We start from the raw sequence: 11626 nt of genomic DNA, 5'->3' as shown, positions 1-11626 counted from the left end.
GGAGCTGCACAGAGAGCTAGCACTTTCAGATGTGCACAAAAAGCAATCTTTACAGCAGCCTTATGGGTAGGTGTGAGCAAGGCAAGACTGAATTTGACAAGACCAGAAAAAGTTCTCAACAAATGAGACAACCCTAACATGAATGAGAACTTCAGTTTTGTGAGTAGACCAAGAGAATTATATCCTGGATACATTATGCAGACGGAGTTAGCCAAAAAAAAAAAAAAAAAAAAAAAAAGAGGTATGAATTAGGGATGAAAATACAGAGGAGACTGATAGTTGTTCAGCTACAGCCAAAATGACAGGCAGATGGATGACATCTGCCAGAGCATCAAAGAGGATGCGGAGAAGGATTGGGCTGCAAGGGAGAGACTGTTGGTTAATTATCTGTTAGAGGAAGCCAGGAAGATATAGTAATATTTTAGTTGCCAGTAATAAATATTTTGGAGGTGAGAAATGGTTGTGACAATCCTAAAAGTGTATAACCAATTGCATAGAAATAAGTGGTATTTTATATGTATCTGAGAAGCCAATATAGCCACAAAACAGAGCACATACCTTACTCTATCTCAGAATAGTTATTAGTCAACTCTGTCTTGTTGCAAAGGGGCGAGGTATCTCATCTTTGATTTCTAACGGAGTTATTTCTGTCTCATATTAGCCTATTTTTAGATTAAGTGGGTAAAAGGTTTTGCTTCCAAATAAAAATGATATGATCTTAATGCAGATCCCTGGGATGGCCTGTTACTAACCTCCTTCTATTTGGAGAAACAGCCATTCACTCCAGTTTTTTGTTTGCTTGCTTGTTTGTTTTCTTTACATATTCAATGCTTAATTCATAGCAAACCCCATGATTATTCATCCTCTTTATTAATCTTCATTCTGTGAGAAAGCCTGTTGAAAAAATGCAGAAACTATGTTTTTAGGACATCTTTACCTGCTACTTCACTAGCTTTTAAAAAGCCTGCAAAGCAATGTGCTTTTTTCCCTGTTTGCAAAGGTTGTATTAGTCTGGCTTTTGATCAAGGCATACTTCTGCAGTTCTGTCCTCAGAACCTCTCTCTAAATTTTCCTTTTTCTGTCTTACATATTGCCACAGAAAATGTTTCTAAAACAGTGACATTGCTCAGTTGTCTGTAATTACAAGAAGAATGAATTTGGCCTGGTTTAAAACAAATAGCAATTTCAGAATATGGCAGGGGAAAAAATGCCTTACTTAAACATTTTTTTAGTTAGCTTGCATTGGAAAATTTACAAACTGACTAATGAAAACATCACGTGTCCTACCTTAGCATTAAATACTAAAAAAGCCATATTTTCTTCTTCTGACTCTGAAACTTAGTTATTGCTTTTATTCCCTTTTACAAGAAATTATGACTAAACCACTTGTTTAAACAAGTGAAAATTTACATAAACTTATGTCAGTGAAATAGAAATTAACTCTTGCCTGTTCTTAGCTGAGGTCCTACCAAGGTAAGACGTATTCAGTGCTTTTTCAGCTCAAGCCTGAATTTTGTCTTGTCAACTTAAATTATAGCTGGTAACAGTAAGTGTGATGTTAAAGCACAGAGATGAGAGTATGTTCCTTCTGCATTTGGGTTTGAAGATGCTCTGTCCTGAGCCCAGCACAGAGAGTAGCTCCTTGGAAGACTCACAGAGCCAAGGGCTTTTCTTTGTGGCTGTCTGTTGAGATGACGACCTATAGTTCTGGCCCTGGCTATGTGGCAGACTCACATCACCACGAAGAAAGATTTTATTAGTCTCCTTTCATGAAAATGAATCAGAAGTGTTAAAATAAGACTTGTTTAAAAAGGTTGTTAAAAACCCCCACAAACAATAAATACCTAGGCTAATTAAAAAAATAAAGTTAACTAACCCTATCAATCCATGTGACTTCTGATTTAAAAGAAAGACTTTAATTTTTGGCAGTATACATACTGAAGATACTCAGATACAAAACTAAAATTGGTGTTAAACTTTAGCAGCAACAACAAACTGAAGAAAGAAAATAGTGTATATATATATATATATATATAATTTGTGTATCCATTTCAGAACTACAATAACAAAGAAAAAGGAGGAAGCCTTTGAACTATCCACTTCATATTAATTGAGGGTTGCAGTAACATTTTCTAATCTGCATATTTCAGATTACTGGTATCAGCATTATTCCAAGATGCACTGCAGATAATTAAGCCTATTTTTTTCATGCCCTATAAATCATCTTTGCACAAAATGCCGAGTTCATGATTAAATTCTCTATAGCTTTGAGTGACCCAAATCATTCTTTTTTTCTGAGGGATCAATATTCTTAGGCAGTTTCTTCATAGTCTATGTTTTAAATAAGAAAAATACCTGATCTGATGTAGGCATACGAAGTATGAAATATTAGCTTCTCACGAACATCACCCTAGTTTATATATCTTGTTCTACTTCCCACCCTTGTGGTGAAAAGAGCCTTTGTGCTTTGGACGTGAGCAAAACAGACTTTTCATCACACCTACATGACACATTTTGTTTAACTGCAGTGCATTTATGAATAACTAGGTCTGAATTCTCTGGGTTTACATGTGCACCCTTTAGAGACTTTGATGACATACCATGTAGAGTCTCTCCCACTGGCAATTCACACATGCTCTTCCTTCATACCCTGCCTCAACAGTAATTTAAAACATTTTTTTCTATGAATACAGAAGCCTGGCTTACCCTAAATTTGTCCTGTGTCTCTTAAACTATTTCAGCTGTGGTTACTTCCAATTTCTTAATCGCCACTAGTGAGCACGTCCGATTCCTCCCCAGCCCTTGGTGTTACCTTCACTTTCTCCCTGAGCTCTCCCTCTCCAGCTCCCTCTCTCCAAACCTGAAGCCCTCCTAGACCTGCCCTGGCAATCAGAGCCCTCTCACGGGTCTCCCCTTTGCCTGCCTACTTCTTGGGCAAGACTTGCACAGGCTGCGTGAGCATCAGCACTGCACAGGTACAGCCCAGGCAGCTGCCCTCAGCCACCTGCCTGCCACCATAGGCAAGTGAAAAGGATAGGAACACTTTGATCGCATTTCCTCCCTCTCCTTCTTGGTCTATCCCCCACTTGCCATATGGGTTAGAGGAGTTTGTTCGACTGGGGTCTGCAAAGAACAGATGAATGCCTTTTGAGGGGCACTTCCTTGAAAACCATGTGCCGAGTGAAGCCTGGATCACCAGCGTTTCACCTTCAAGGCAGCGGGAGAGGAAACTGGAGTGGCCCGAGGGCTGAAGGTGTCACGGCATCTCCTGGCAGCTGGATGGGCTCTGGAGCTCCCACTGGGGCACTGGGCAGGTGTTGGACAGGACTAACAACCTTTTTGATAGAGAAGCAATGTCAGGAACAAACGATTACACTAGAAGCTTTCACTGTCAGATTGAAAGGCGGGAAATTTCAGGCAACTGTCTGCTGCATAGCTAACCAAGAAGTCTGCTGCAGCTGTGCTTTTTTTAAAGCTCTGACCAAGCTGGTTTACATTAGGAAGAGTGATTGCACAGCAAATGGCTGAAGGATAACCTGAGAAAACAAGCCTTGGTCTCCCTGAGGAATTTGGCACAGTGTCCAATATATACCTATGTAACTGGCCATACGTGCCTTCCTGCCCCTTTCCCCTGGCACGTGCTATAACATCGCAACAGTCTTCCTTCATTTCTTATTGGAAATTAAACTTCTTTCTGGAGTGGTGAAGCACTTGGGTAATGCCAAGCTTCATCTTAACGTATTTCAAGACCTGCTTATCCTTGAGTCAGGACATAAACTTTCTCTTCAAATGCGAAAAACACTGATGGAAAATTATCTGTTTTGAGAGTACTAGAGGTGAAGAAACTGAAATTTATAATGAGGAGCATTACATCTCCATAATGGTGAACACCTAGTTTTACTTCTGAAACAGAAAAGTCGATTTTGGAAAAGGAGGAATGCGGCACTTAGATAGCAATCTTATTCCTGCTGCCAAGAAAATTCCTGTTGAAGCTTTAACTAATGAATTATAGTTTAATATTTCCCAGCCACAGTAATTCCAGTTGCCTCTAGATTTCTGAGATGGGTTTGGCAACCCTCAGTCACAGCCGGGCAGCTTATTTCAAGCACCATCTAGTGGATCTGTTTAAAAGACACACACACACAAAAGGCAATTGACAAAATAATTTAGCTTTTGAAGGTAGGAACGGCAGCTGTCAGTCTCCCCTCTTTAAATGTTGTTATTTGATTGCTATTCCTCAGCATAGGTCATTCTCTTCCCAATTCATTAGGCCCAAAACATTAAGAGAGACATGTCCTTTAATGAGCAGAATTCCCTGAGTAAAAAAAAATTAACTTCTGCTTTTAAACGAAAACAAGTGAGAAAGACTGAGATGTCATGATTTTAATAATGGAAAATAACCAACTCAAGAGAGAAGGTACTTCTAATCTTGTTCACTAGTCAGTAAAATGTGGCTATATAACTACATAAGTATATAGTTTGTAAAATGTAGTATATTATGCTTAGAGACCCTTGATAGGCCTACTATCTGAGTAATTTCCTAAAATAAAATACAACATGAATCACTACTGTAAGTTTATTAATACTTTTATTGGTTTTGTTGATTTAAGTATGGAGGGATGGTTACTTATTTAAAATTATGTATTTGATCTGAGCATTGCCTTATAACGTATGTAATTCATACATTAAATATTACCTATGAAGAGCATTTTTCAGCAAGGCTTCAGATTTATTGTTGCAAGAAACTGAGATTTGATTAAAAATATTAAAATGTTGAGATCTTTAAAGTGATAGGTTGTCAGCCTAAAGTAAACTGAGTTTGCCCTGACTCAGGACTGGGACCAAACCTTGAGCACCTGAGTACTTGTGCCTTGTCTAATTAGGGGGTTAGCCAATGGAGACCTTGCAGTTAAGATTAGGGAACAGAGATGGACATGATCAGGCCACTAAAATATAAAATAGAAAGAATACTGTGAAGTGTCAACTATAAGAGGAAGTACTGTCATGCCAGAATCATCATAACCATTTATGAGGTGCAGTTATTAATGGCTGAAAAATCAAAACAGGGGCAAACAGAAATTAGTGCAAGAACTGAAAGCAGAAACCAATGCTCAGAAAAAATAATCCTGAGCTGTCTGCCCTGGAGACACTTTCAAGTGGACTAGAATTAATGGTGTTGATCCAGCAGCTGATCAGACATATGATTACATAGGTTAATGAAAAGCCTTAAAAAAAAAATATGGAGAGCTGCTGTGTCTGGAATGAATTATAAGGATGTAGAAAGAATTGTGTATCTCTTTCTGATGAGGGTCTTAAAAAAAAATATGTATTCACAACAGCCAATGGGTTATGTGTTCCATCATGTAATTAATTGAGTCAGCTGTATTTGATATTTATTTACTCAATTAATCTATATTTAGAAAAAAAAGCTCACGGTTCTAACTTTTGTATAGCAAAAGTACTTTTCACACATTTTACACTAAACTCACAGCCTAGATTTAACTTGCTATTTTACAGTCAAGTCAGGCATAAACTGAAAATAGATCAATTCTTGTAAGGAATACAGGACAACAAGTAGTAATAAAGAACAGACATTTATCATTAATGAGGAAACATAGTTACTTTTAGTTGGCTGAATGGAAATGACCAAAGTACCATGTACTAATCATCACAATTTTGTCTTTGTTTTGAAATTACCTCAGCTGTTTTGGTCTGTATGTGGTACATTGCAAGGCATCTCTGCTTTAGAACAAATTTAAGTTGCACTCTTCCTACAGATAACAATGGGGGAATCACATGTTGGTGCCTATTTGTTCATGGTATTACTTTGTAAATATTTTTATATTAAATAATATAAATAAAATATATTTATTTTATGCCTAATTATACAAATATCTTTATCCTGGGGATCCTGAGTGGTTGTGCTGACGAAGTAGGTGCAGGCCTTATGTATTCCAAAGCAAAACAAAACTCTTTCCTTCTCCAGATTTGTATTAAATATTTTAAAGTGTCACAAATACAAAATACCAAATGTTCTGATTCATAAGTCTCCTTCTCCCACATGCTATGGTCAAGGAAATAGTCAAACAGAAAAATTAACTAAATTCTATCAGCCTTTGGTGATTAATTCTTTTTATTATCATACTGATCAAGGAGTGGGTGGCTGGGTTTTGTGCCAGCAAAGGTAAATTGTATGGTTGGTTTAGCAATGCAGAACTAATACATAATATAAATCATAAAGCTGCCTTCTGCAGCTTCTATGTGTTTGAGGGTCAAATTTAGCCCAGTCAATGGACACAATTCCACTGACACGGTACACCAATACTAGGATTTAATTTATCCTCTTGCATTGCTCAGGGAGAATGGATGTACATCTTTTTCCTGTTTTTTTCTTCAGTGAGAGAACATGGTATTCAAACTACATGAAGAAGAACTGTCAGTCAGAACCATGCTTCCAAGGACTCAGAAACTCGTGTATCCAGATCAGGATTTATTGACAAGACTTCAGCATCCCAGAAAGTAGATGCTTTCAAGGAGATATGTGCAGTATGTCAGCCAAGGACAGAAAAGTTACTGTAGTTCATTATAAAAAAAGTTTGATTCTGAAAAGGTGATTCTGAACATTGAAAAATTTCTTAAATAATAAGAATGACAATATAATCTACATAATCATGTACAATGTGATGATATAAAGTGATATCTATAAAATTAACATATACCTTAGATAGCAGAGGAACATGATACAGATGGAAAAAATATAATTATTGTAGATACTTTTAAGGCAGATTTTTCAGGAACACAGTTCTTCACTCATTGCCTTATTGCACCCTTACTTGGTGGGGGTTGGTTTGACTTTCTTGGGGAAAAAGAAGTGTAGAGAAATAACCCAAAATAGAAGAGTATTGCCTAAAAAATACTGCTTCTGGTAGGAAGCACACCATACTGTTTTAAATTTCAGTAAATTTTATGGAGGACAATGGAGATTTAGGTAGGTGTTGTAGACATTAAACACACATAAATACTGAATTTTGACAACATCCTGTAATTATCTGAATAGTTTAAGAACATTAACAGAGGACTTCTCTTGCATAGACATACCTGTGAAGATAACAGGGTCTAGACACAGGTAACAGGGTCTGGGGAGAGGGATTACTTTAACTTTTTCAGGATCTGCCAGAGCAAGCTAGTTTAGAGCTAGCACTGGAGATATCCTTCCAGTTTCCCTTCTGGTGAGCAGCTAACATCACCCACAACATTATGCTATATGACTTTTGAATCTAACCACTAACAAACTACATAGCAAAGAGTATCTAGGAAAAAAACCCAAAACATCACTGTCAGTAGGATTTTAAAAAGTTTTGTAAGGTTATAAAACCAATAAAATTTTTCCAGGTTTAGAAATCAGATTAATGGAATTGGATATGGAATGGATCCTGGGAGAAGAGCCAACCCCCCCATTCTACCAAAGAGCAAACTTGCAGGACTTCTTGAGCAAGAATGGAAAACACAGATCCTGTGAAAAAGACATGAGTTCTCTCATTAAAAAAAAATAAAAAATAGTAAAAGTCTCAGAGGGGGGAAAAGAAAATTAGCAAAATCATGTGACATGACAAGACCCAGGCAGTAAAAATATTTATCTAATGAAATAGTCAAAGATTGCAGAAGTCAAAATGCTGCAGTCACATGCAGAACATGACTTCAGAAAGGTTTACAGGTATTTTCCAGCAGGCTGAACATAAAAATATTAATAAGGTGGTAGAATTGCATACCCTTTCCATAATCTATTTAATCCTTTTTTCCAAAATAAGTGCCAAAGTAAATTTATGGAATGAGTGTCTCTCTGGAAATGCACATCATGTCTCTTTGATATAGTAAACTTTGTTTTAACTCCAAATATATTCTTGAATCTAATGTCAGAGGTGGGAATCACATAGTTTGTCTTTGAAGTAACTATGGAATCCAGTTCATGACAAGTTTTCTTAAACATCAGGAAAATTATAAACTTAAATTAAAATTAAAGAATAGCATTCAGTGCATATTCTCAGGCAAGCAGGCTGCCATGTGATGCCTAGCACCCAAAATGCTAGCTTTATGTGTATTTATGTACAGCTCATCAAAGCCAAATATTGAAACAGGAATGAAACATGTAAACAGTTGTGCTGGAGAACAGATGTCACAGGCTAAATAGGACTACAGAAGCTTTTCTTACTACAAGTCACCTAAAAATATTTGGACAAACTCTGAGCACGGTCTGTACAATAGTTCCATTCTTTTTCTGGTCTAACATATGACATAGCTTGAAACATGGTGGGAACATGGGCTGCTGTCTACAGCACACTTTAAGAAAAGAGGGTTGCTACTTGTGGGAGAGTGTGTGTTTTAAAGCCACATGCAGAAATTTCTGCTTTTTTAAACTCAGTAAATTGTTGGGTTTCCTAGATGTTATATAATTTGCTAATGTACTATGATGCGGGCCAGAAGTACCCCAGCTATATAAACTATACTGGGAGTCTTCTCTAGCACAGTGCTTGGCTGTACCGATCCTCCGGGCTGTTATCAGGATGATGGCACAGCCAAGCTTCAAACATGCAGTTACAATGAGCAACATCGCACACCAAAAGGGAGATTATTCTATGTGACTAGGAGCAAAGGCAGTAAGAGACATTAATTTTACAAAAGTATGAGTAAAATTTAGATTAAAAAAGTAGACAGACAGAGAAGGTTTCACAAACAGAATGTAAGAAATAAAGGGTGTGTATATATATATAATTTTTCTTTTTTAAAGACTGTCTTGCGTAAGAGGAACTAATGTGAGAAGATGTCAGCAGCTAATCATTGTTGTGGACCCAGACTACTGAGATGTGATTACATGCCTCCTTAAGCCAAACAGCTAGCACACACTATTATCAAATATACTAATACTTTACATTAGTATATATCTGGAGAAGAGCTTGCCAGTGTGGAAAGCTTCCATCTTACCTCATGCTCTCAGATAATGGAGCCCACCAAAAATAACACACCGGATAACAAAGGAAATAAAATCAAGTATCTAGGAGGTGAAATCGTTGTTTAAACAACATAATCTTTTTAAAGGCAACATACATTAACTTAGCTGCTTAACTCTGTCACAGTGTTAGCTATAAGCTATCACACTCTATTTAATTGTCCATCAATTATAATTTAAACTATGATTATTTGCAGTCTTCCATACAATTTTGCAGCCCTTTCATACAATGTTTTCCTCCAAACTCTTTCATAAGTGCAAACCTGTATTTCCTCATTCCCAAGAAGTGCATCAACAACATTAATGTATCACACAACCTTATCGCTCTTTTATGGTCAGGGTATTTTCCATAATGCCTGTTGCATATTTTGAAATGCCCTGTTCCACAGATGCTAATGTACTATTCAGAACTATTGAAGCCTTGGAAAAGAATGCTTGCTGGAATCTGGGACCTGCCATAGCCTTCAGCATAGGATTAAATTTCAGCTGTTCAATTACAACTGACATATATATAAAATGAAGTATTTATATAGTCCTATATTTAATAGCTCAGAACTATTAAATCTTACACACAGAGAGGGAATTTTTTTATTTATCTGCAGTTGATCTCTGGTTTTCACTCACTTATAGCTATGAAGACTTTCACCAACATGGTGACCCTTCATGCCAGGTGAAGTTGGGCATCCCAGTCTCTTGACCCCAGAGCCAGGGAGCACAGGTGCAACACCAAGGTGCAGCTGGAGGTGTGCTAATAACTGAGACACTCTGTAAGGCACGTTCCTCAGCAGTGACCTACACCTGAGCTTCGACTTTGTCCCATGAACCACTCGCAGGCTCCCTCAATCACAGATAATCATAAAAATGTTGATTGGTGGAAATATCTGAAGCCTGGTCCAGCTTACTGGTTGGAGAAGGTCTTTCACCAATGCTACATCATTATCCACTGATATATTTTTTTTTTGAGGCAGTAGAAACAGGAATTAGTAGCATGTATTTTCTACTTATTTAACATAGATTTTCATAATTTTTTTGAGCTGTTAGGCTGCACTGAGAAACAGAGGCATCATACTATTTACAGTTTGTCTTTTGGCTAGTATTAGTTTGTAAGATTCTTGGGGCACTTTCTATCTGTACCCAAGACTTGACAAAGCACCCGTTTTACCGTCCAGTGATAGCCTGTGAGATGTACAAGAAGATAATGGTTATCTGGGCTTAGTCATTTTTATATTTTACTGGCTAAGGAAAGAATCTTTGTTACCTTTTCTGTGAGCTTAGCAACATGTGTCTTAAATTATTACCATACAGTTTTCCTAATTTATAAAATATGTATGTTCTTCTTCTAGTTTTGTCCAGTGAAGCCGAAGGGAACAATCTATCTCAAAAGGGTAAACACAGTCATCCTGTTGCTGTGTAAGTTTGCCATTAAGCTGGCACAATCACTACCCTGAAAGCAGTAAAGGAGAAATCCAAAAGGTTTTGTTGAATATAACAGGGAAGACTTTGATAAGGGCCTACTGATTTCATGGTTTCGAAGAGAATTTGTCCTCCTCCTGAGCTCTGCTGTAGTCTAGAGCTACATTTCTAGAAAGGCCCCAAGACCTTTTCAGGGTCAGGAGCACACATCCGTTTGGTATGCATTTCAAGTAACCAGGGGGAAGTGGAGTCCTGAAGACAACGTTACTGTTGGTTACCATTCCCTGTCCAATTAAGTCCATTCAGAAAAGTGCTGGCATAGCAGCTTAGGCATAGCTCCATCTGCACCAACTCTACAAGTCATGCAAGCGGATGACTTCAATATGACAATCTGATGGCAAAGGGTGGTAGAATCAAGCTATCATAGCTAAGATCACAAATGACACTCCTGAATGTAACTACCAGACAACAGAAGATGTGAAGGGGCAAAAAAGAGAGGCCTAAAAGCATTTTGAAGACTGAACTGTATATATTTCTAAAGTCTCTAGAGCCACATTGAACTATAAAATTACAGAACTAATTGCCGCATGGCATTCCAGCAAGTCCTCAGAGGCTTGCCATATTCCCCTTCAAAAAGGTTCATTTGAGCCTAAGCTTGCAATGCAGACTGGAATCCTGCTGAACTTGCACTTTCTTTAAGGATAATTTTCACTCTACCACATTCTTAGTGGTATAGATAAGGAGGAACAATGTAGAATGACTTCCCAGCACAGATACCAACATTATCAGAAACTGGAAATATTTGCAGCACATTGGATTTCTGTCACACAAATAACAGCAACTATTATAAACTGAGCTCAAAATTTCTACTGCTTTTATTTATTCCACTATTACATTGCATATTTAACTGAATAGATTCTATTAAGTCACTAGAGGCCAGCACTTTCTCAAAGGCAATACAGTACTTCTATAAAAAGAGCAATGTTTAACCCCAAAAACATTCAAAAAACAACTGTCAACCTCACAAAATTAATGGCATTGGGTCAAAACCAGTGAGATCTTAAAGAATAAATTTCAGTCCTCCTTTCTTGATGCCCATTTTCAAAAATCTCAGATGCTTACTTTCAAGACTTGTCTGTTGAGGAGGGTCAAAAACATTTTTAAAAATGGCACTTTAATGTAATTTTAAGATTCCAAAGATAGTTTTTT

Source organism: Falco cherrug, chromosome 3 (genome assembly GCF_023634085.1).
Source record: "Falco cherrug isolate bFalChe1 chromosome 3, bFalChe1.pri, whole genome shotgun sequence".
Classification (NCBI taxonomy): domain Eukaryota; kingdom Metazoa; phylum Chordata; class Aves; order Falconiformes; family Falconidae; genus Falco; species Falco cherrug.
Note: the sequence above shows the minus strand (reverse complement) of the source record.